The sequence below is a fragment of the Calonectris borealis genome, chromosome 3 (genome assembly GCF_964195595.1).
Source record: "Calonectris borealis chromosome 3, bCalBor7.hap1.2, whole genome shotgun sequence".
Classification (NCBI taxonomy): domain Eukaryota; kingdom Metazoa; phylum Chordata; class Aves; order Procellariiformes; family Procellariidae; genus Calonectris; species Calonectris borealis.
In genome coordinates this window covers 2631647-2658280 of record NC_134314.1, presented here as the reverse complement: position 1 = coordinate 2658280, position 26634 = coordinate 2631647, and the positions used below count along the sequence as shown (strand labels likewise).

At 39.9% G+C, this 26634-nt stretch overlaps 1 protein-coding gene across 16 annotated transcripts in view; it reads right to left on the bottom strand.

The window, feature by feature from the left end:
* The window catches only part of HMBOX1 (homeobox containing 1), a 127148-nt gene that overhangs the window by 92008 nt on the left and 8506 nt on the right, over positions 1-26634 (bottom strand). Inside the window, exons 2-3 of one of the 16 annotated variants that reach the window (XM_075144821.1) lie at positions 10380-10471; positions 7222-7290 (exon numbers count right to left, since the gene is read on the bottom strand). The exons of 14 other annotated variants lie outside the window; for them this stretch is intronic. The gene's annotated coding sequence lies outside the window, so the exon portion shown is untranslated. The remainder of the gene's footprint in view (positions 1-7221; positions 7291-10379; positions 10472-26634) is intronic. One more of the 16 variants, XM_075144819.1, reaches the window with a different exon arrangement.

Below are 26634 nucleotides of genomic sequence, written 5' to 3'. Positions count from 1 at the left end.
CTTTTTTCAAATAAAATGCAATTGAATGCAGGCAATTTCTGGAGGAAACTTGCTAACTGTGAGAGACACAGAAGGCAAACGGATGGGAAGAATTAGAGCAAATCATCTATACTGAAGACGGGCAGAGTTGCCGTCAATTTATTCTCGTAGTTGATTGATCATGGAGTTTTTCCACTTCCAGAAACAAGCAGAAAATGTATTATCTACTATAGCTGGTTTTGAACCAAACAACATTTGTGCTTAGCTTTAACACAGGGTCCAGTCTGGTGCTAGGGGAAGCAGCAGGAAAGTGGCCAAAATGATAGCTAGCAAAACATTCCTTTATTCCTCACATTCGGACATTTCATATTTTCCAAAGTGTTGAGCTGTTCTGTAACATCTATGGGTTGTTAAGCTATTTCCCCTTGCTCCCAAAACTAACCCGTGCCATACCCAGGGTTTGTGCGAACCCTTTTTTCCTCAACCTGTATTATCTGCTGGACTGACAATCTACAGAAAGTTCTGAAAAACCCACAAACTTCCCCCCAAGCAAAAAGCTTCCTAGCCACAATGCAGCTTATCTTCTAAAACCCCTCTGCACAAGCATTTTCTTGGAGCTGTTTTCCTGAGCTGAGCTCTCTACCTTTTCACTCATTCAAGCAGTCTTAAGGTATCTACTCGCTCCTGTCCAAATGGGTCAGGTACCTACCAGCTCAAACAGCAGTTCAAAAGAGATCATCTCAGAGAAAGGTTGACTTGCCTTCAAAGCTGCAGACCACTCTGTTGTACAGCGATAACACGATGAACAGAAACCATCTGAAGAATTATTCCAGCCCTGACTTTCATCATTTCTAGACGTGTCTTTCTGTTACTCTGTCTCCACGCTACACCCTGTATTTTCAAAGATCAGGGAAGATTCTTTATAACTTGCCATTCAGACTTCCAGAGGGTTTTTTATATCTATATATTTTTTATACACACGCGCGCTTTATTTTAAACCCAAATAAATGATACAGAGTCCATTAACCTCAACCCACTCAGCTCCACCACTCAAAAAAAGAGAAGCAGCTGTTGGAGAGAAATGTCAGGACCCTGGCAGTTTTACACACATATGTAATTCAGATATGAATTAAAGTTACAACGGTTGCCAATTAAAAAAAGTCATAAGACTTTTTGTGGTGTAGATGCATGCTTCTATCCCCTCTATTGCCAGCTGCTGTGGTGCCACAGATGAGCTGGCAGCATCCTCCCAAAATATGTTTCAAGAGGCATGGTTGTATCATCAAAGGTGAGAACTGCACTTTCCCTGTAAGTCCTGCTGCAATGCAGACTGCTAGCAAGTTTCTAACAATAATCATTCAAAAAGATCTGTGCAATATCTCCTGTGTACCGGTGACACTAACAACTGGCAATACCAGCAATAAGCTGCTGTTTTAATTTAGCCCTATCGCCTACGCTACAAGCTTCCAATTTTAAGGGCAATGAAAGAAAAAACAGATCTTTTTAATCCACACGTTACTTGCATTTTGATTCTGAACTTTTATATAAGTTTCCTGGCCTTCCCTACGTGCATGTATGTTGCTCAGAGGGATATTTAACCCATTCAAAGGTATACACACCAAAATCCAGATGGGAATGAGTGTAATGATAGAGGGAACTAACACTTAAGGGTTAATAGCAGAGCCATTGTCTAGCCTAAACCATATATCTATAACCTTCGCCATTGTGAAAGATATTTAAACAGGAACTAGCAGAAGGAGCTTGCTAAAGAAACCGCATTGTTAAGCACGCTAGCCACGAGGTAAGGATGTAGCTAAAATGTTACCTATTGTACAGAGATGTGGGCAATTGTTAGTGCAATCTTTTGTAGCTAGCAACTCGGATAGACAAGATGCTGTTATAAGCATAATAAATATTGTAAGCAGAAGTTACAAAGGCTGTGTAGATAACAGGATCCTTGAATTACTAAACTAACTAACAATCCCTGACTGAGACCTTACTGTGGTGCACCCTCCCACTTGATAAGAGAGGATAGACCTTGAGCTGGCTCGTTAGGCCTCCTATGTAACAGCTGTGACGAGATAAGTGTCCTATGTAAATCACTAACAATGAACAACTGTGAAGGGGTAAGTGTTAAAGGACAAGATAACCGGAGGCCTCCTTACATTCCAAGAGTCAAGGAACTGATGAGTTAATTAAGTGACCATATGTAGACAAAGGAAGCCCAGAGTTCAACTAACGGACACAGTGAGGAAGACTATGGACGACCACCGGAGAAGGAAAAGACCCTAACCCTAATTTTACTGCACATGCTTGGACTATGTAAATGACTTCCAGGATCTCATTACCATAAGACCGCCTTTTCTAAGGAATGTAATGAATATGTATATACTGATTGCATATAACCCCTGTAAGTTAAGTACCCTGGCACGCACAATTGTGGTGGGGCGACCCCCCGTGCTGCCCAGCGCTGAATAAACATACCTACTTTATAACCTTCTAGGTTGTGGAGTCTGTTTTCCGCACATCAGTAAAGCCTTTCCTATACACGCTTTTAGATGTATCACACTCATCATCTTACCATTTTCCTTTTAGCTGGATAGGTAGTATCTTGGAAAAATTCTCTTCCCATCTGAGAACTGAAAATTTTGACTCTAGTTACTCAACAGAAGTATCCAAGTTTGGAAATTGGATGTCCACCAGAGGACTGGAGGATATATAAATCAACATATCAGTCTTAAAATGTAAAAGCTATCGTTTAATGCAATATGCCAAAAATAAAATGTGAGTTCCTCTAGACAGTCAGTCTGCAACACGCAATTATCTAAAAAACAATTTTTCACAAAGTTCTGCACATTCTTGCTGACTAACAATTCTGCTGCCAAGCACAGGAGACTGTAGGATGAATTTTTTTCTTTTTAGTTAGTTCTAAGAATATTATCCAAAATACTGACTTACATAAAGGGGTACTTTCAACTTCATTTATTACTTAGATCTTTATGATTCTTTACATCCAGTTGATAATGTATTGGCATACTTACCTGTTATATAAATCTCTGCCCCCATCCACACAAGGATACTATTTGTTAAGCCAGTTTAACCCCTGTTTAAATACAACTTGCCATTAAGAAAACAGCTAAGTTCCCATGACTGAGGTTAGTCATACAATTTAAAGAACTCCTGGAAGACATTCAAAAGTTACAGCAATAAGACTGCTGGAAGATCCTCTAGAGAACAAAACAGGACAGCGTCTTTGAGGGCTGTTGGGAGACCATGAACTACATCTCTCCCTCACTTTCCACCTTTCTAAACAAGTATCTAAACCATTTTTTTGAGGATGTGAGTGCAAGTTCACTGCGTGCATTGGTTACGAGTTCTCTCTCCTCTAGTAGCCAAAACAGGTGGATCTTCCTAGATTCACTCTGTATTAAAAAAAAATGATTCTTTTTTAGCTAGAGAGAGTAGAAGGGACGACATGTCCCGATAAGAAGATGTCAGTTATCAAATGGGCAAAGTATCTTAAAATAGTCATTTTAAAAGCAAAATCTTGCGGGGGGGGAAAACCACAACGCTGTGCTTGGTGAATATCATGGCAGATTGTGCATGCTATGACAGCAGTAGGGCTAAGATGCCACTCATTCTGAAAGCTCACAAAATCCTTTCAGGATCTTAGCAAGCAAATGGAATGGGATAAGTTATGACCCAATATTACCTAAGCCTCAAACCTGGGCCTCTCCACTCTAGGAAATTACAATATTGTATTACTTAAAAGTGATATAATTTCCTCCCTCATCTCTTTACAGTTACATAAAGATGCTTTTATTGCTATTCCTACAGAAACAGGGGAATAGGTATACTGAAGTAAGTAATCCCTCACCATGTCAACACTGTCCTCTCTGCAATATTACTATTCCAGTAGAAATCATCCTTCCCCTCCACCAACACAGCTATGCAGCTAAACCTTTCAAACACAGGCCACCAACTCTATTCCAAAATCTGAAGAGGATGGTTTTACCTTGTCCCCTCTTGCTGGCATTGGAGTGCTTGGACTACACGTAATGAGCTTTACAAGAGAAGTATGATGCATATAGTGAACTACCTGGGTCATTGTAAAGGGTTAATGACTAGAGAGTGCTGGTTGATTCCTTGCAGTTCTCACCAAGGATCTGTGCTAAAGGAACCACTTAAGGATCTGAAAAAGAAAAATAGAAGTGGGATAACTTTGAGTCTCTTTTTTTAGGACTTTCTTTAGAATCCAAATCAGAAAGTAAAGCATCTTAGCCATTCTTCCACTGTCCTCACATTCACAGTTAGCATTTGCTCTTCTTTAAGCTCCAGCTCCTGGAGTCAAATGATAGAAAAAAAAGTGGAAAAAGAAAAGCTGAGAAATGTAAAGTGAGTAAATACTTCTTATACCCTTAAGACAGAATCAACCCTTTCACTTTACCAAACCCTGATTTAATAATAATTTTTTTTTGTACATTTGAAGCTGTAGATAACAAACATCAGTTAATTTCAAACGGCTGCTCATGCCTAATACTTGGGAATATAAAGTTCTCGGCAAAAAACCAAACAGGATTGGTCTCAAAAACTCTCTTAACCTGTAAAAGGGAGTCTGGAGCCACTCTTACCTGAGACTGAGACTGATCAGTCAAGAACCAGAAAGTGGCCTTGTTGAGAAGAGCTGCGCAGCAGAGGAGCTGCAGAACGCGGGTGAAGTAGGCCTATAGGGAAAACTGGTAACAGAGAGAGAGATTTGGGCAGGGGCAGAGAAGGGATGCCAGATGGCCTGAACTTTGTCAGTCGTAATATATGAAGCTGAAGCCCTGAGCATGGTTTCTGCTACTTCTTCAACTGCAAGATAAAGGCTGAGTTTCTGCAAGTAGTGTTTTTACTGTAACCAGAGACTGGCTACTGGGCTAGTCTGACCCTGCCCGGATATTATGTTCTTAAATGGCCTGGGCACAATTTATGTACAGCCGTTCCACGAGCCAGAGCGCGTGAATATATTGTAAAACATGGTACACACCAGAAAAGACTCACTCTACATCTACAAGGAGAAAACTGACACCATAAGTCAACATCCAGTTGGCTGGGGGAGAAGGGGGGATGACACACACATGCATACAAATGGATTAGATCACAGCCTCACAGTTGCTCTAAAGCAATCTGGTAAGATTTACCTTTAATATTCTTAAAATGTTTTTATTTTTGAAATATAAGACATGAAAGTGCCCCATTTTTCACTAGCTGAAGTCAAACTTGAAATAACAAAAGTCTTAAGTAGTTAACAGACTACAAAACTCACCATGATTTCCAGTCAGCATTATAGAGACTTGCAGAGTAACACTGTGTACCCATTAACTCCAAGTCCACAATTTGGCCAGAATTTGTTTTGCTGCATTACAGCCAAATCACTTTTTGTGTCTGTCTTCCTCCTACGTGGGATTGCCTTAGCAGAACAGGATGCCAATACTGAAAGCACTGACTGTCTCAGACTTTACCATCTTTGATTAAGAAGGCCCTTTTATTGCAGGATCACTTAGACTTTACAGATAACTGTTGCTGCATTGAGATGAAGTTACTGGCAGGAAAAGCCTACAGCAACTCAGGGATGAGCAACCAGAATATTAAGACTCCCCAAGTGAGCTATTCCAGAAGTCCAACACAGAAATTATTTTCCTAATATCAACTTTTTGCTGAAAATTTGGTCGACTATTTCTTGTACTCCCCACAGCAGACACAGAAAACAGCATATTCCTCATTTCCTTACAAGAAACTTTCACATCGGGTTTGAACAACTCTTGGCAAGTGGGTGGGTTATTGAAGGTTTTACTTTAAATGTCCTTGCCCTTTCCTTCCACTGTAGAAATCCTCTCAGAACTCAACTCTCTGTCCTTTTACTGCCACATTTTCAGCTTCTACAGTAGAAGTAGTTTCCAGTCCTGTTCCTGCCCCACGTTCCCATCCCATTTTTGTTTGCCTGTCCAACTAAGCAAGAGAAAGTATGTGCTACAGCTGGTCAGGAACAGCCTCTATGTTGACCGATTAACAGTAATCAAAGTCTGCAAACCTGTACGCCTACTCCCATGTCCACATTTTTGAGGAACCAAATATCAAGACTCAGGTGTTTCACAGCAATGGGCAAGAAATCCTCATACTTAATCAAGGCTGGCACATATCCTGAAGGATATCCTTTCCATTTCGTTTTACATCTAGCAGTCTCTGTATTATGAGACTGGGTAAATAGCAGTTACCACTTAATTTCTCTTTATCATTTGATATTTCTATTCTGTCTCACAATGTTTTTTTTCCTAAATGGATGTCCCAATACACATAAACTGGCTCAGCACGTTGCATCAGCCATCAACTTATGCTTTGTGTTCAGATATGTGCAAAGGTTTTTTGAGACAGAGAACTAAAAATCTAATCTAGGATGTTGGGACATAAGCACCCAAGGATGTAACAACAGACATTTCTACTTTATCCTAAGGTCATATGTACCATTACTTCCTCCTTCCAGTTTTACAGATCTGAACAGCGACAGTATTCTGCATTCATGTAAAGGCTTTTTTTCCTCATCAGAAAAAAGCAAGTATTTTCTAACTTAATAAACAGAGCTTAACATTGGAAACAGCCTGGTAAAGGTATCGCTTTAACATTTCCAGCAGCAGTCACTTGAATGACGGAAGGTAAAGCTATTTATCATAGTATCACCAAGGAACACAAATGGCAGCAAATGAATGACCTGACAATACAGAATTCAAGTGAAACAGAGTGACAAAATGTTGGGACCTCACTTTTCGCCCTGATTTACAGTATAGAACATTCAACAGCAGAGTGCTGGTAAATCAACATGGTGAGGCATTTGTTTTAAGGCAGTACAAAAGCAGAAAAGTACATTCTGAATAATTAATTATTTTTTTTTTCCTGGGAAAAAGAGAGGCCCTGCAGCATCTTCTAGCCAAATACACACATAGCTTTCAGCAGAGTACAGGCACTGCGCTGTAAGAAGCATCACAGGTTTGATACTGATGAAGAAGATGGGAAGATACCACCAGCTTCGCCCAAAACTGTTGCCTTTCTTCCTAACCGTAAGTATTTACACAGTGCCTGAGAATGTAGAGCAATAAGCTCTACATTAATTACCAAAGGATTTAAGGTGCTCTTTACAGTTGAGACAAAACTGTCATCATCCCATCAATTTTAATAAAATAAATATAATAGAAAATCTAAACAGACCAGTATCTCTTCTCTATTCTTATTCAATCTTCATTATAACTGCTCTACAGCTTCAACAAGTCTTGTGGTCTAGGAACAAAAAAAAAGAAGTGTGAAAGACTTTTGTTTTTAATCACAGGAAAACAGAACTGCGTCTGCCTGCCTCGTTAGCTTTGTGAATTTAAACAGTGACCAAACCACTTGAACTTGTCTGTGAGACAGACACACTCTATGCTAAAAATAAAAAAAAAAATCTGCTGTTAAAGTCCTTCGGGGGGGGGGGAAGAAATTCAACATGTATTCCATGATGAAAACTAGCTTAGTACATTTCTTTCACCTTGATTACTAAACCTAGACTGCATTCACCATCAAAAAAAATGCTAGAAAATTATCTGCATTCATATTAGATTTCATAAGGGAAGATTAAGGGGAAAAAAAAGAGTTTCTTGAATTACATTTTTAATTGGCTTTTTTAAAAGTCCTATTAAAATTTTGATCAACTATTCCAAAGCATAAGCTTACTATAATGTTATTTAAAATTACATGTAAAATATTTAGCAGCATTAGCTATTGCTGTCTTTTGGGGAGGCTAGGAAGGAAGGGAAATAAATCCGACTCCTGAAGTGGTGAAAGGTACAGCATAAGCACCTGGAAGGAGAGTCTCAAGTGCTAAACCACTTTTGCCCTTTTTTGCACATATAAGGAATATTTTGTTCATTTTAGTTTATTCATCTAATTCAAATCATTGACTTGTTCATTCATCAAGCACGCGGGGACAGGAATAACCAACTGGGAGTTTAAAAATAAAAAAAAAAATGAACCAGGAAAGCTTGTTTTCCTCTTCTAATCTGTGAATAATAAAAGAGGTAAGAGAGTAAGAACTGCCAGCTCTCAAACCTTGAAGGACATGGTATCCAGAAGCAGTTCAGTTCATTAACTGCAGATAATGCTTTCTTTGTTTAATGAATCAGTTTTAAAATGTAAAACATTTATGAGATGTTTTTGTCATTTCTCATTTTTTTTTTTTAAAAGCTGGCTTTTTAAGATAGCTACATTTAAATACAAATCTCAAAACAGTGAGGTTTTTCTACACTCCATTCCAATCCTCATCTATATAGAGCTCATTTGCCATTTCTAGAAAATGTAAATGTTAAAGAATTTAAATGAGGATTTGTTAAATTATGTACCTGCTTAAGGACATATTCCTGCCCCACTTACCCTACCAGTTAAGCATTCCCCCTCCTGCCCAAAGAAAGAAATTAAGAAATTAACTTAAAAGCTATACTTGTTTGCAAATAAACATACTTCAAATAGTTACCAGCCAATGAAAATCAACCTGTCTTTAGGAAAATAATGAAAGTACAATCCCAAAACAAGATTAAAATCAATGATTTAAATCAAAGCTTCCCTCTTGCTGATGTAAATCAAAGTGATTTAAATCACTGGTTTTGATCAATTCACTCATTTGCATAACCTTGATCGTTTATCCCTTAAAATGTCATCTAGGGGCCAAAGTTAGCTGGATATTTCTCTAGATCTCAATTCACCCAGCATAAATAAGGCTTTTGTGTTCTTATTTAAAAATGTATAAAATTCACTTGTCAACTAATACATTTCCATTACTGATGTCTAATCATATTTGGGATGCTGAAGTGGTTTAAAAGATAAACGAATGCACATTCTGCAGTAATCCCAAGTAAAACCAGAAATACATTACAGCTGACAGTGGCTCTGTAGATGTCCTTACTATCAACAAATAAGCAAACATGCTGATGGGACAAACAAGTGTTTACAAGATCCCCTCAGCCCATCAATTATCTTTAATACAGTTGGGTAGCTAGGGGCTATTGATCCACAGTGGTAAATTTTCACAGCATGCCGTTTTCCTGCATTGATCATTGGACCAAAGCAAGGGATTAACATAGCGTAGGCTCTCCTTCATTAAAGAAAAACTGCCTTTTCTAAAGGCAACAAAAATGTTAGCTAGAACCTACCCATCTTTGTGCTCGTGAAAGCTGGATTTTCGTTCCAGTTCTCCCTGGCCTGCTTTGGTGTTTCCTATAGAAACCATTTCTGATGTGCTTAGGTCTTTCCCAGTTACCACCATTTCTGCCTAGTTTCCTTCACCCTCAGACTCTTCACCTGAACTTTCGGGTGATTCCTATACTGTCCAAAATCTTTTGTAAGCCACCCTTCAAAATACCAACTCTTCTCCATGGTTTTACCTTCTTCCCTGCAGCCTCTAGTTCAAGGTACAATGAGGAAAGGAAATGGAGAAACTGGAAGGAGGCGAGTGCCGTAAGGAAATGTAGGATGTCAGGATCATACAAATTAAAGTTAAACAATTATCAAGCACGCTGGGACAGCACAGGAATCTACTACTAAGAATTCAGATGATGCTTTGCATGCACAACATTTTACGCAACTACAACCCTCAAAAATGAAGAGTAAACATTAAGTGCTTTTACCTTTTTTATTGGTATACACAAAAGCAAGATTGTCTCAAGTACCAAGTAGGTTTGTTTTTTTAAATGCAAACATTTTAAGGCAACAGCACAAAGCTAATAACTGTATCACGGTCGTTTTGATTCAATTACAATATATTTTAGTTTAAAGTATTACAGTACTTTAAAAATTAAATAGTGCTACAATTTCTCATACAAAGATACCAGGCTGAAAAGTTCTTGGTTAGAGAACGCATGGCCCCGACTGTGTGAGCTTTTTCACTTGGGAGATTCAAAGTGGATTTAGCAGGATTACTAGCATACTTCAGCATCTTCAGGATCCGAGCTTAAATGGTCTCTCTAACACACACATGAAAAGAAAGTGAAGGAAAAAGGAATCTGTTCTTAAGAAAGTCAGGAAGCTACCGATCCTAAGTAGTTTTATGCTTCTGACTTTAAACTAAGAGGGAAGGAATGAAAACCAAATACTTTACATTTTATTAAAAGAGTTTTATCTAAATCCATGTGTTTATAATCTATGCATTTATCACTAATTAGTAAATAAAATAAAATATGCACTATGAAAAGACAACATTTTTAGATGACAAAACTCAGATCATACTAAAGGCATTCATTTGTTCCAAAACTGAACAAAAAAGACAAACTTTATAAATATTAAATTATTATGCCAAGTCCTAAAATACCCTCGCTGGACAAACCAACAAAAAACCCTACCCCAAATCCCGGTATGTACCAAAACACCATTTTTCTCATTTTTAATCAGTAGGCGGAGTTTAGCTCATTTCAGGAGAGGAAACAGTCCATACCTAAGGAATAGAAGAGCAAAAGAAGCTATTACGGCTGCGTATAGACATTTCCTGCCTCAAGATCTCATTAATTCATTCCCCAATACGCTCAGAAAACTGGAGTTGCCATAAACTGATGCCCAGATTTGTTTCCCAACTTTTTTTTTTTTTTAACTCCTCACAATTTATTTTTAACTACTGCACAGAAGTTGCATCTGTTGAGAATGCTCATTTTGCAAGCTGAGCTCCTGCTCTAGCGATTGCAGGGCAACTTTCCTGTCTTGCCTTCAGTGGAGTTCAAACCATTTCTTATTCTTCTATACGCTGATTCCAATTTTAGCATTTACAGACTGCGGCTCTGCCATCCGCTCAACACCCACTGCTTTGTCAGTAAAAGGACATACTGCTGCCATCTTTAACGTCTCATGTGAGCTTGAAAGAAGGATTTAGTAGCAGTAGATGGTCTATGTTTACCTTGCATTTAAAGTCTTTAAAAGTTAAAGGAGTACTATGAATGATGCCAGGGCAAGCATTACCTAAGAAGATAAACAAGCTCAAAATAGCCGGCAGAGAGCCCTGCTACGCAGCGAGCATCCTGCCGTGGATGTATATCCTTCAACAGAAGCAATTTAAGCAGTTCCTTTCCAACAATCTTCCAGAGACTCATCCTAAAAACTTAGGGGCAGGCACAACAAAAAAGCTAAACCAAAGCCTATCATTTGAACAGCTGAAGGACTTCACGTAGACATTATCTTAAAAGAGCTCACTCTTAAGCACGTTACTTGTGGTCACTTCTTTTCTGAGTCCAGACTTGCAGGTCATGAATACACGCTCTCAGGTATAAGGTTTTTCCCCCAAGAAAAAGTCCCTAGACTGGACTCAAAGCTGGACAATACTTTGAGCGTGAGTCTCTAACACGGGACATTTCCCCTCCGCAGCTCCAGGACGGCATCACTTCTTTCCTTGTCCCTGGCCCCACATACCACTGAAGGGCTGATCACAGATGAGTGGCCAAATTTGGGATACGAGGCTCCAGAGCAAAACAGACACCGTAGTGGGGCTGCATCTACACGAGATGCCCAGCCATCAGAAGAGAGACGGGTGGGAGCACGCCCTGTCAATCCTGCATCTAGCTACAGGATATTTGACAGCGCTAGGTCTGCCGTTACACATGCCCTTGATTTCACAAACACAGCTGTAATACTCGCAAGCAAAGGTGCATCTGCATCACTGCAGAGTCATGCAGATTAAAAATAAAAGCTTTAAAATTACTTTCCAATTTAAAATAATTTAAATTAGCAAAATGAGTAAGATGCATATTTAGCAAAAGTTTTCCAAGGGAAAAAGAATATCAAGCTAGTGAACTAGTGGAAATCACCTAGTAAGCACTGGGAACTAGTGTCTGATTAAGTGCCAACCCATCTTTCAAGCAGTATCCTTGTCTGCAAGTACAAAAGAACAAACATTTTCTTTTTACTTTGCTGATTTAGCTCAGTTCAATGACTACTGCTTTCAAAGTTGAGAAATCAGTTGGGAATTCAGAAAGCAGGAAAAACAGTTTCTCGCTTTTAAATGAGGAATAAAAACAAGGTAAGCTGATGAGCTCTGCCAGCTTTATGTTTTTGAAGGGCAAACCAGAAATTAAGTTAAATTTACCTTATCCAGACAAGACTCACTGTATTTAATAAGTGTATTTTAAAAGAAAAACTGTATTTTGATGTAAGTGTAACACAGCCTTAACGTCAAGTAAAACTGCACTTTCCAGTCTCCATCCAAATGTGGCTTGACATGATTCGTAAATAAGAATCAGTTGGGAAATATGTAGAGAATTAACCATTTTCTAATTCAGCATGTAATAAATATATAGGAAGTAATGTAATTGCTTAGGTTACTTCTTGACACCTGCCAGAAAACTATGAAGTTATCAGCAGAACCTAAGAAATACATGTGCAAAACAAAATTAAAGATCAATTATTCAAACCAAAGTTTCCTGCCTGCTATTTAAACCACTTCGATTTACATCGATCCACATGCTGCAGTGTTAACTTTGACGATCGACACATACAAACAACCACCCTCTGAAGCCATATTTAGGTTAATACGGCATATATATGATGCATTTATTGGAGGCAAGTGAACTTCTGGGACGTATCTAATGGATCTTTTACCTATCCGGGAGGCAGTCCTATTTCTGCCCTAAGCAGCTAAGGAAAGGGGAGCAGAGGAAGTTCTGGGAGAAGACAATGGGAAGATCAGAGGCATTTCAGCAGTTTAGCCAGCGCCTGTTCTGAGTGGGTTAGTAAGAGCAGAGACAAGAGAACAGTTTCCTTAGGCTCCTCTTCCAATTGATGGAGATAGAAGTCCTCTATGGGCAATTCAAAACAGGAGCCTAATTGCCAGATCCTATGAGTTGCTCCCTGGAGAAACTTTCCTCTGTCTTCTGAGAGGCCAAAGCTAGTCTTTGTGGACACCCAATGATAAGCTAGCTAGAAAGCATTGCCACCACTCGTAGGAGCAGGAGCCAAGGGGCAACACTCAACTACAAGGTCCTGCCTGTATTTGGAGGAAGGAGTGCTGCCTGTGGTTTGAGCTGACTGGATTTAAAGTCTCTGGACCAGATTTGGCTGTTCAGACCAATAGTTTGTGAATGTTAGAAACGTGCAATTCAAGCAAACAACAAAGGATGCATCCATCCTTTAGGAAGAAACACGCAAATTAAAAACAAACCACCTTTTCTTCCACCTTCTAAAAATGCAAACTTGAAGGGGCTGGGGCTATCAGTTTTGTATCACACAGGATGTAAAGGAAATGCTCAAACAGGTGCAATAACTTGTTTATGAACTATTAAACTGTGCTTTGAGCAGGCAAAAGTTGGTCACTCCCATTGTAGGAAGCAGCAAAAGCAATGTCGAAACTTTTAGGTAAAAATTTACTCACTGACAAGAAATAGAGAAGGTTCTAGTCCAAATGAGGAAGATGGTATTTCCTATCAAACCTATTCAAGACATGAAGATAAGCTGTCAACAGTACCACAAGCCAACAGACACCTTGAGTGCCAAATCTGTCCAGCAACCATACTGGCAAACACAAAGTGCATGAACAACTCGAACTTTGGCCAAATGGCTGTTTCAGAGAGTTTTATTTTAAAACAAAGGACCAGTAACGTGCAAACTTTCCATCCATACCCGATTGATGAAGCAGCAGATCCTACAATCTTACACAGGTAAACATTGCAGCGTTGTGTTGCAAGAGCCATGTTTGCTGGGACACAACGCGGTCAACGGGGTTTGAACAAAGCCATCCCACTGGTACCACCAGGACCGGAGTGGTCCAGGAGCACTGCAGCAGGGCACAGTGTTTGCTATGCGAAGCCATGCACATGCATGGTATTTTCAGTGGCCTCGTCTATGCAAACTGGAAGGATTAAACCACACCTCAGAGCAATTTAAATAAATCTGCACAACCTGAGCGTCACTGTGAGTGCCTTACGCCACTTCATCTTAAATTGGTTCCCTATCAGCTTAAACTTTGTCTCTCCACGTGTAGGAACTCTCCTGAGCACAGCAAGGCAACACCCATGAATTGACCTCTAACCACTACCATGCCTGTAACTAAACGTGATTTATACCTGGTTGTAATTTTACCCACTGTAAATTACATACATACACAAACATAAATTGTATGTACTTGCAAATGCATTTGTGTGTTTATAAATGTATGAAAACAAACCACCACTTGTGCTCCAAATCTAAAAGCTTCTCCAGCCATTCAATAAACCTTGCAACCAGAGCCAGACACGCTTCATGTTTTTATAAAGTCTGCAACTAAACCTTAAAATAAATAATAAAAAAGGTCATAATTCATCATCCTGACATCAAATCAGCAGATTGGGATTTCAGTATACCAGAGTGATGGACACAGACTTGTTTTAAGTATGGTTTAGTCTGCATTATACCAGAGCATTTATTGTTGCCTTTAAGACTGTTTCCTTTCCAAGATGTTCCAAATAAGAGCAATACTCTTATTTTCCCTCAACTGCCTGGATCTGTGAGCCCACTATTCAGCAAAAAAAAAAATTGTTCCCAAAAAGTCATTACAAGGGGAACAACAGGACAGTAGATGCTAGAAAACAAGATTTCTTGGTTTTCCTTATTTTCTCTCGCTTGTCAGGTGATCTAATAACCACTCTCTGATAGCTCAGGAGTTAAACCCCTCTCAGGGGCAAAATTCTTCCTAATAAACCCCCGACCACCATACCACCTCTCCATCCACTGCTTATCACCTCTGCCGTTTCACTTTGCCACAGTTTCAGGCTGCTGGAGCACTATTACTCTGGGCCCTGCTGCTTACGACTATGAAGGACCACGTCCAGTCCCCCCAGTATACTGGCTTGCATTACTGTCCAGCTTCCATCTGCTCAGATCAAGGTCTGCCTGCTCTCCTTGATCCACGCCTGCCCTCTTGCCCATCTCTCTTTGCTTTTGATGGGGTGAGATAAAAAAAGCTGCTAGTGTCCCCATAAATGAAAACTCCGATCTTGTATCAAATTATATTCAATAAATGAACACACATTTTAAGTTCTAAGTCACATAAATATATATATTTCCATCACCAGAGCACACTGAAAACTATTAATTCTCATTACAACCCTAGGTGGTGGCAAAACACATCAACTTTACAGATAGTCCAATGCAGCAGGATGCACGCAAAGAGGTCTGTTAACCACCTAGGATGTGCTGTGCAACTTGCGTGCTATACACAACTGCTTCCCTTTGCCTAAGGCTAAGCAGATCACATTTCTTAATCTCAAAAAAGTGCAACTTTTTTGAAACAACTCCATGGGCCACCCTGTATCCCACTAACACTAAGATACATGGAAGTGGTAGAGTCATAAAACCACTAACCTTTCAGGTAAAACATTTTCTTAATTAAAAATATTGATAAAAAACCTGCATCCCTTCAGCTTTTACCTCTCAGACAATGCCAGCAAGCACTGACAGCACTTGAGAACATGCCCCTAAGTAGAGTCCGGAGCATTTAATTTTGCTGCAACTATTTCAGGGACCCCCCTCTAACACCTTATAGACAACCAAGAGACAGCAAGTCACTAACACCGATACGGAAACTTGCTGTTTGATACAGATTTAAACAAGACCGCCTCAGTTTTTGATCTGTGTTGTAAACGGTGCTTCGTAAGCACAACTGGTAATCAATCTGGAAAAGAGGAGAAAATGTAAAAGAATAAATCATGATTTCTACCAGTTTCCCTTGCTCCCCCTGCCCCCACCATAGTTTTACAACCCTTCTTTGAGCTTACGTATGCAACCAGTCAAACCAGCACAGCAGAGAGGGAGAAAACCCCCGAGCAGGGAGGAAAGGAGAGAGGATGAGTGGCTGACGGTAGAAAACAGGTCTACGAAAAAAGACCGTGTCAGGGGTTTATCTGTTTTAGGAAGGGCACCCATCTTTCAGGTTGCTCATATCACTTCTTTCCTTGCAGCAAAAGTGAAGCAATTCTTTGTGTGTGAGAAGGGTGCAGGAAGCCGTTTACAGGCAGGGGGGAATACACTCTTCAAATTAAAAAAAAAAACAACACTAACCAACTAAATAATTATAGCAACCTTGGGTCTGACTGTACCCATACTGTGAGAATACTATTGTATATTCTTCATAATATTTCTAAATAGGCCTGGTTTTATCATCTACACAGGCTAGGAAGTCCCTATCATTTACTTTGACTTCTCTTTCGCTTAGGATGGAAGCTCATACACAAGAGTTCCCTGGTATGAGTTTGTAAATATAGATATGTATAAAGAGAGTAATAGATAAGCAATTGTGCAATATGAGGCCATAATTCCACCGAGCGAGAAAGCATGAAAGTAATCCCAGGTAATGTAACTGTTTCTACATATTCACACAAATAATCTTAGACTGTGTCCTGACACTAATATAAGAACAGAGTCTTATGGAGCTTGAAATCTTCCCCTGGAGAAACAGCTTTGCAAGAGCAGAATGGAAGAAAACACGCCGTGTAGAAAAGAATGCTTGTAGCTTTGCTTGCTATTTAAACCAGGCTATGAATCTTTCAGATCTAGCAGCTTTTCAGATTTTTGCCTTCCCTCCCTCCCCCATTTTACCAGTCTTTTTATCAGTGCTTTAAAGTAACAGCATACCAAGGGCTAAGTTATACCCATGATTGCATACACAAATCCCATCAAGTGCAAAAGCAACAGCTCATGTAAGAGCTCAGAAACCACCAACTAGCTGGAGACACAGGACAGGTCAGAAGTGCAATACAAAGCAAGGAAGAACTGGTATGTATGAATCTCAAAGAGATGCCTGAATACAAGTTATCGCAGCCCTTCAGAAACCATCTAGGTTTTGCAGCTATTGTCTCAAACTGGATCATCAGGGTTCACGCCTGCAAGCTTTTCACTGCAAAAATGAGATCTTCGGTCCTGGCAAAACTTGAGATTGTTAGGTAACATGTAGATTCTCAAAGCTGACACATTTAAAAACACACCCTAAAATTTTGATAAAAGATGCCAATATTGACAGCTTGCTTTTGTATGCAGCAAGGTGGGAATGGAGGACAAGAAGTTATTCAAAGAAGAAATATGAATGAACAGAAGGCATTTATCAGGAGCCCATTTCCCAAATACCTGAAGTGAGGGCTGCCTTGTTCTCGGTGAAGAACAAACACATGAAAGACAGATCACTCCCTTCCTGGAAATCACTTGTAGTCTAAAGCCCTACTTGTGAGACTATGATCCGTCACATAAGGTTAAGTATCTATATAAACGTTTTCAGGTCTAGGCCTTAAGAAGTGAAAGGTAGTCCAAGGCAGTCCTTCAGCACACCAGTGGGAAACCTAGGTTATGTGGAACACAAAAAAAAAGTATGAAAAAAATCTCAGTATGAAGCACAGTACAGAAGATTTCAACTAGGAAACAGGTAAGTACAGCACCTCAGGAGAGATCTTCCCTTTCATAAGAAGTTACTTGGGAGATAAGGAAAGAAGACAGAGAATCAGACCACCATTAATCACTGGGATGTAACCCTGGTTTTCCACATCTCGGGTGCACAATGTAAAGGCTGTTTGCTTTTGCTAGAACAAGAATTCCTGCATAAAGTGTGTGGATGCAATGCATATGTTGCACAAAACCCACGTTTACATAATGAAGAGAACATATATTTGCTTTGATCTCAAGTTGCTCCATAAGTTTTTAGCAACAGCTGTAAAACGGAAATCTTTGGATAGAAATCAGCAGCAGCAATGAAATTTAAGCATGCTACTCATTTCAAGTTAACAAAACCCATTTCCAATCCATTCTTATTAGAACTGCTACCAACTTCTTGCAAGGAGAAATGCAAATATCATTCACAGCCATTTATTTGCAGATTATTCTCTTTAGCCTACCACTTTCCATTGCTCTCTCCAAAACAGAGGGAGTAAGGGACCATTCAATCTATTTTGTCATCTTTGTTCCTACTAGTGGAGACAACGCTAAGTTCAGATATTGCGGTCCTCTCATTTTATATTTCACTGGAAGGATGTCGCAATCTGCTTTTTCTTCCTCTAGAGAGAAACTGTTAAACCAAAAGTACTAAAAAAAATACTTTTCTACTATGCATTACAAATATACAGTTTCTTGTTCAAGTGCAAAGGGACAAAGAAACCAAAATCTTTTTATATGCATACATTAAAATAAAAGCAGGAAACAGATTAACATCTGGAGAAAAATATTAACCCTTGTGCTTTCCATGAGGCAACTCACAGGAACTTCATTTGCAGTGCTGTTTCCAGCTCCTTTTCCCCCTCGATTAAAGAATTAGCACTGTTGTACAGCATTTGAAACAGTATGTTCACACATATCCTGTAAAAAAATAAAGTTTTAGGTAAACTAGGAGGCAGTCAGGCTCCGAGAAGCTGAGGCTATCAAATACCTATCTAGAAAAAAAAAATGTACAAATTAGATTTTCCTTGTTAAAGACTTACAAAGATCACTGTAGCCAAGAAAATAGCCTCACACAGTGGCATGAGAAGAAGGTTTTTAGAGAACACAGTATTAAAGAGAGAGATCCAACAGTATTAGGGGGCAGAAAAGAGGGCAGATGATTGCAGTGCAGTATGATGAGCATGAGAAAGAGCGAGCTAATGGAATATAAAACTGCATACACTGGAGACAGCTTTACAAGTTAGAGAAGTGACAGCCAAAGAGCAATCATACCACACCAAAAAGGTACTGACAAGTCAGAAAAAAAACTTTCCTAAATGACAGCAGAGTTAGCCCTTACGTATGAAGAGTACACAGAGCTGCAGTTAAACAGTAACTTGATAGTCCAGTCCTATAGATGTTTGTAGATGACCTAAAATGGAGGGAAATCATTCGTTGCCCTCATTCTGCAATGTTCATGCTACTCTGGACACAGACAGATGTATTCTTCTGGATGCAGGTGTGTCAGTAGAAAGCTAACCCGTGCATGCCCTGCCTCTCCTGCCGTCACCTCCCTGCCAGGCGTGAGCACTTGCAGAGTCCTGCTGGCACAGCACTTTGTGAGCGCTCCCCAAATCACTTTCAGCAAAACTATTCAGGCTAGATCAAGGATGAAGTTACATATAGGTCCACGTTATCCCAACCAATTTCATCTGACCAAATGAGAGAGTTATTAAGCAAGCAGCCGTGTCAACAGATCGGTGAGGATGGTAACTTCGGAGAGGGAGGGATACTTGTTTACTACCCAGCACACAGAACTTAAAAGATGGTATTTGTTCATGCCTTAAGTGAACAGGAATGCCAGAAAAAACGGAATAAAACAAACAAAAAAGGTGACAATTTATAAATAAGGACATTTGCTCACTAGGAACTGAACTAAAAAAAAGCACTTCACTTGACAAAGGCTACCTAGCCTCCAGGTATGTGACATTAAGCAGGTGGAAAACGCTGCAATGGATACAGCGCAGGATGGCAGTTTGTCTAGACAAATGGGCCATTAAGGATTTAACGTGCCTCGACCTCTCTTTAAGTGGAAAAGATGGGATACAAAAGATATACCGAATGCCAGAAGCACACAGTGAGGATATTTGCAAGTATATGCTGGGGAGGTATGGAATGTTTGCCCTGTGCTTATACGCGTTCCCTCAGCATCCAGGACTGACAGTTATCTAGCCTTGTGCCAGAGAGAAGGCAAACTTCTGATCTGACCACTACAGCCACTCATTTATTACACATGATTTTAACTGAACTTATTGGTCAGTAAGTTCAAGAAGTTCAGTTAAAATAAGTCTCTATATTGTGTTTTGCAACTCTTAAGTAGATCTTATTTTATAGCTGCCTATATTCAGAGGTACAAATTAGTGTAGCTCTGCCATTACTGCAGATCAGAGAGCCTCGCTTCAAGCAGTACTTTCACGACATACACCCTTATTTTTAGAAGTACTGTGTGCGTGCACCACTGCTGCTCTGTAGAAAAAGAGCAGTGAAGCAGGAACCTCACTGAATCCACAATTTCAAAGTCTACCACGTAAAACGCCAATTAAAAACTGGCTTCTAACCCTCCCTTGTGCCAGCCACACGCTCTTTCTGTTAAGTCCAGAAAGAGTAATGTGTCTTTAAGAGCTATTAGAAAAGGCTTTAAAAGGTCCACCTTTCAAAAATAAGGAGAGAGAAAGAATGGGGGACAGGATGAAAAGCACAAGGATGTATCTATATAAAAACTATTAGTTTAATTCCCCCATTTGCACATACCACAGAATTGTGGAGGTTGGATAGCACCTCTCAAATTTGTCAGGTCTAACCCCCCTGCATATGCAATTTTCTGGTGCAGCTTGCTCTAAAAATAAATGTGCAGGCACACGATGATCCACCTGGATTTAGGTTGGTGCTACAGTAATGACTGGACTACAAAGACACATCTTCCTAGGAAGACAAGCTGTCTCAGAGCTGTGAGGTAGGGATGCCCATACTTTTTGGCATGGTGGCTTCAGAAACCTGAGAGAACATTACTAAATCACTTTTGCTAGGTGGCCGACTAAGGCCACAGCTGGAAAGTTAGTTAAAATGGGTTTTAAGCTAAGTTTATAATTGGGAATTATGACTGCAAATGGCATAGGAACAGGTACGAAAGAAAGACCATCAACAGGAGCAGGGAAAACAGGCAAGAGAGACTCAAGATGCAGTAGCAAACAGATACGTTATTTGCAATTTCTCTGGTTTCTGCGAACACCAGTCACAGTCCAAGACTCTCCTTAGCGACTGTAAGTGCACAGAGCTCATACCCAGCACATCCAAATCAATGCAGGAGAGTTGAGGAGGTCTGCCCAAGTCATGTCCCCACACAATTATACCTCAGAAGTCACAACCCCTCCCCTTTAGTATTTAAGAAAAAAGAAATCAACATTTGCAGCCAGAATGTACTGATAATACTGCAATGGCAGTATGGCCCTGAGCATGCAGTCTTTTCTCAGAAGTAATTCTGATTAGAAGAAAAAACGGAAGGATCATCCTCTTTATTCAGTTATTTGCAGGACATTTAACACATGCTGTTCACTAGAAGGCCAGTGCTGTGGACTTTTTCAAGACTGGGCAAGGAGAATAAAAGTGTTTCAATCCCAACACCGTGCAGGTTTTTATCTGTAGGAGACGGAGAGCATAAAGCAGAGTTGGGAAGCAGCAACCAGGAGGACACCAGAAGCAGCTTTCTACCATGAAGGGCGGGAAGAAGGCTGCACGTAGTAAATTGTTTCGTCAAATAATTGGAGGAAGGGCCAATGTCTCCTTTGGAAGGTTGACAGTAAAATTCTGTCAAAAGCAAAAACAATGGAGAATTAATTATTCTTAAATATGAAAGGATCTAGAACTCAGTGATCTCCTGTTAATTAGAAAAAGAAAATATCCTCAATATAGTTCCAGTTCAGTTCTTGTGAAAGCCAACAGAGAGCACTCCCACTGCCTCTAACGTTAGCTACATCTTGTTTTAAGGACTCACCCCTTAAAGGCATTGAAATTTAATGGAAATTGCAGATATTCAGCACTACTTCTATTCCATATTCAAATATCTGAGCTCACATAAAATACACAAGAGAGTCATCAACTCATTCTGTTTCAACAGTTCTGGAAATCACTGAAAAGTAACTAGCAAACTAACTAAACTTCGTTAGTGTAAAGGAGGTCCTTGACGGCAGCTTTGGAGGGGTTTAAAGAGGTGAAGTTTTGGCTTTGGTTTAGCTGGTCATCCACCGAGTAAGAAGCAGAATGCAGCTCTGACATGCAAGAAGTAGAACAGGCAAGGTCTGTGACAGTCACAATTTATCTTTTCTTCTCCCTTTCTGTGAAGATGACAACACTGAAAACTAAATGCGCTCGTCTTAATTTCTGCTCCCACGTAGCTAGTGCATTTTGTGAGGGACAGAAGACGACTAAGGCTTCTCCAGCCTACCTTTCCCACAGCATTCTGCAAAATAGGGAGTAGAGAGATCTTCAAGATAAATCAGGATCTGTAGGCATCCTGCTGCAACTGCAGGATCCACAGCCTTTCATGAAAAGTTCTCCTCACAATGTATGCAAGCCATCTACCAAAGAATCCACAAAAACCAGCTTGCTGGACAAAGAGCCATCTAAAGAAGAAACACAAAGGAGAATGAAAGGTTTTAAACCCACCCTCCTGTTGAAGTGAGGTGCCTCGGTGATGCAGTAGATACAATACCTATTATTCCATACTGCTCGCTTCTGTAATTCTAAACAATGAAGACTTGTTGCTTAGGAATTAGGTAACTAGCAGGTATTGTGTTTGCAGGTGTGTAGAATTGTAACTAGTATAAACTGTGTATCCTGGAAGCATTGTTAGACTCTAGTGAAGATTAACCTTGGAAACAAGAACCATAAACAAACGTGGTCCAGACGTGGCTCAGAGACAAACTTCGCCCTTACAAGGAAAGAAAGGAACAGGTTCATGAAGAGTTCACTACCCTGCCGACCACCAGAGACCACTCGAGACCCTCAAGAAGACCCTAAAGACTTTAGTGCGCATGTGCCTAGGATGATGTAATATTATAATTAGTTCTCGGAAGTTTAATGAATATGTAAAGGAGAAACTTAAAATATGTATGAGAAGTATGGATATAAACAGAAAGATGATTATACCAGGTGTGCTTGATTTGTGGCAAGTCCACTGAGCACCCAGGCCTGAATAAAACAATATCTCTCCTGAGTGTGTGGAATTGGTTACTTGCACGCGGGGCACGAACCCACTTTTCGGACAACATCGGTGTGGGCTGAAGGGAGGCAGCTCCATCGGACCACAATTTTAAGACTTGTAATATCCCAACTAGAACAAGGTGCCTCCAGCCTTTACTACAAGCACTGGGCAGCAGCAAGTCCTTTAAGGAAAAGGACAAGCAGAGGAGATGGCCATGATAGCTTCATGGTCACTGTCTTCCTTTTACCTGCCAGCTCACTAGTCAAACACCTCTAAATTACGAGGGACATATATATACACTGCGGCTTGAACCTGCCTCATAGACATATAACACAGTGCTCTACACCACCCAGCAAGTCACTGGATACTCCGAGGTTAGGAAAGCTTATTTCTCCCCTTGAAGCTTTCATTTTACATTGAATTAAAAAAAGACTGGAGGGAGCTTCACACTCTAGCAAGGCAAAGGCCTGAACAGCGTACCTGCGTTTCAGTTTCCACCCTGGGTTATTAGCCAGACTGTTTATAAAACAATTTTAAAATGCCAGCTTTTATGTATTACAGTTTTATTAATCTTGAATGATACATCATATGTGCTGGACGCATAAAAGGGTTACAGAAACATGGTTTGCATTTTAAAATGCTTTAGTGAAAACAAATGCATAATCCTTATTAAGTGAATTGAACTTTGCTGTGTCCTCCACTGAAAGATTTCAGTATTAGTGAATCTCTTTCCTCATTGTTCTTTTTTTCCACCTTATGTTAGGCGAGGAAAACAAGCATTTCTGAATTTACAGCTCCCAAATGATTTCTCAGTTTTGAATTAAATAGTCTGTGATCTGAACTATCTGAATATACAGAAATGAAGAGGCTACTTCCGTTAAAAGCTGGTTTACTATTTCATCAGATCCTGGTTCCATGTGCTCAGCCAAGAATGACTACCATCACTTCACTGGTTTGACTTTATTTGAGATATTGGCAGTAAAAATACATGGCCTAGGTTCTGTTTAAGTACATTACAAGAAATGTAGCCTTAGACTTAAGAAAAGGTATTTATATATTTTACATCAGCCACCTGATATAAAATATTTATATATTTTAACCTATTTAAATAGAAAACATTTTTAACAAAAACCATATTTTGAATCCAGGTTATAAACTCAAGTTTATAAAAGAGAGCGTAATTGCAAAGAGAGGATAGAGATGCTTCACTGCTGGTTTTTATTAGCTAACTTAGCCAACAATCAGCTTTTATTCTTATCAAAGATACAGATGCATCCATTTGCTATTAAACAGATCTGTTTTCTGCAAACTAGACATAGCTTCCAGGCTCCAGATAAGTAGTGAATCTGGCCCTCTAGCATCCTGAAACGTCCAAGTAGAGGAATTTTAACACCTTCTTGAAGCAGTATTTAAATTGATTATCAGTGTAAACAAATACAATCTAAATGGACTGTCTTGATGGGCAGTAAGCTCTTTGGAAGTACAGACTATCTCTTGTCTGCCTACTTGTTCAGTGCTTAACACATCGGGGCCCCAGCTCCAGCAATGCTCTCAAACTGCAACCACTGTCACTCTAATCTTCACCTTAAGAATTTTATCAGCAATTTATACGCAAACGTAACCCACCTAAGCAATCAAATACAAAGACCCAAAAAAGAACTGGATCCCAGTTTTCCAATTCTACAAGCTTCAGAGGGGGGGAAGATAATACCTAAACAAGTTACATGTTCCAAAAACAAGGTTTTATGGAGGAATGGGAGGTTGGAAGGAGAGGAAGAGGGATGATCTTTCCATAGCTCTGCAATGCCACAGGAAAGCGCCACGTTTAATGTAATCAAGCTCTACATTGCAGCCATATGGAAACAATTTCAGTCAATAAACAACTCCTGCAAGAAGACAGCAGAGGAACAGAAAAATCAGATACCGATTTAGCTAGGAGGCAGGAAAGCCACTGGCTGAGCTCAGAGGCTTGCATTATAAGCAATATTCGTGTCCAACAAAACAGCACACATTTTTGAGTCTCTATTACTTGCCTTAGACTTCCACAGTGTCACATCTCAGACAGCAAGCAGCAGAAATGGCATACCTTCTTTTACGGTATCTTTCCCAGCCTCCGAGATCCCGTGCCTCACTCCTCTTCCCTTTCTTCCCCCTTCCAAATCTTTCCTCAAAGCCTATCGCTATGGCAGGTTTCCCACTCGATAGCCAGAAAGGAAGCAGACATCCCAAACTTCAGATACTCGCCTGACCTCTTTGCATTTTATCTGCCTGGAATTCGCAGGTTTCAAAACAGGGACTTTCTCATGGAGCAAGTCCTTTCAAACACCTACCCTAAAAAAAACCTCAAAATACAACACACTTCTTACTGACAGTGGTATTTAAATGAGGTTTGGTTTCAAGATTCCATATTACAGAGTGTCCTGAAAAGCAACAGCAAAAATACTGCCTCGCCTACAGAGACATTTGTGTGTACTGCTGATTACAGCTGCAACATGGAGGGAGTAAAAGCTAAATCAGTTTGGGACAGGAAAAGGGAAATTCAAGGGAACAGCCAGCAAGTGAAGGCAGCTGCGTTTTTAACAAAAAGTAAGAAGGCACATTGCTATGAATAAAACAGAATTTACTTGAGTGTGACAGAGGAGTGACACCAATATTTATCAGAATTATTCCCATGAAAAGAACTGAAGGATAATTCACAAGTGTCTTCAGAAGTAGCCACTCGCAAAGGTTAGAAAGGTCTTCACTTCCATGATGCTATGCAATCTGCCAGCAGATGCACCACGGCCGCCCCAAAAGCACTGCCGTTTTATACTTGCAGACATCCAGGAACAAAAGGTCTGGGGATGTTCCTCTTACTAACCAAAGTGCAAGATTCAACATACACACACAAAGTAATATGATAATAGTAAAATTTTTAAAACTAACTTGCTAGTGGAAGGGAGAACCAGGATTACTGTGAACAGTTCTCTGTTAGACTGCAGCAACATGCTTTCGTCACACAATGTACCTTCTAATTCATCAGTAATAAAACATGATTTTCAGCAAATCCATTAAGAGTGAAACATTTGAAATCAGCCCACAAAACATGCAACGAAGCGGGCTTTTTGCAGTCTTGTAGGGTGGGTTTTTTTCTTTTTTAAAGAGGGACTCTCTAGAAAATGAGGGCAAAACCCCAGGCCAGGTGGATGTTCAAATTATGCTAATGCTCAAAAAGGGGACAGAGCAAATCTGGAAAGCTGTAAGGCAGTCAGCTGGGTATCAAGCCGGGCAAACCAACAGGGGAAAAAAAAAAATTTCCCAGTAAAGAATTAGAGAACAGGGACATCGGCAGTGCCAGTCAGCATGTTTTAACGGCAAATGTCTTGATAAAGGACTAACTTTGTTCTGAGATTACAAATGTAGTCGAACAGAAGAAAGTATGTGCACAGAGCGTACTTTGGTTCTAGTAGAAATCCACATCGGCTGCTCCGTATCGACTGGTACTTTCCGAGAGCTGTCAGTTAGCCAGTTCTTAATCTACTTCCTGGGATTGCATCATGCTAATTTTTTTTGTCACTAAATTTAAGGTCTGATGCAGTTCAACGTTTTCATCACTGCAGATAAAAATCTGCGACTGACACCAGGACTATAGGAACAGTACATTATTATGAGGAAGGGACAACAAAAGAAAGAAGTCTGAATACCTACCTTAACTTAGCTCAGGAAAGCAAAACACACCTGAATATGAAGGCAAATTTATATCTAAGAAATGCAAACTGTAACTACTAAATGGCAGAGTTTACTAGAAAGAATCTCAGTGTCAGAGCAGCAAGGTTCACGAACAGGATCTCCCCATGCAAAAGGGCTACTGTGAACCTTTTAAATGGCTGCGTAGCAAAAAGGGCCGTCGCACCTCAGTGTTCGGTATGCATTAGACACAGGCTGGAACATTCACCATTTTTGGTTTCCACGATGTTAAAAATAAACGGAGACCATGAAGAATCACC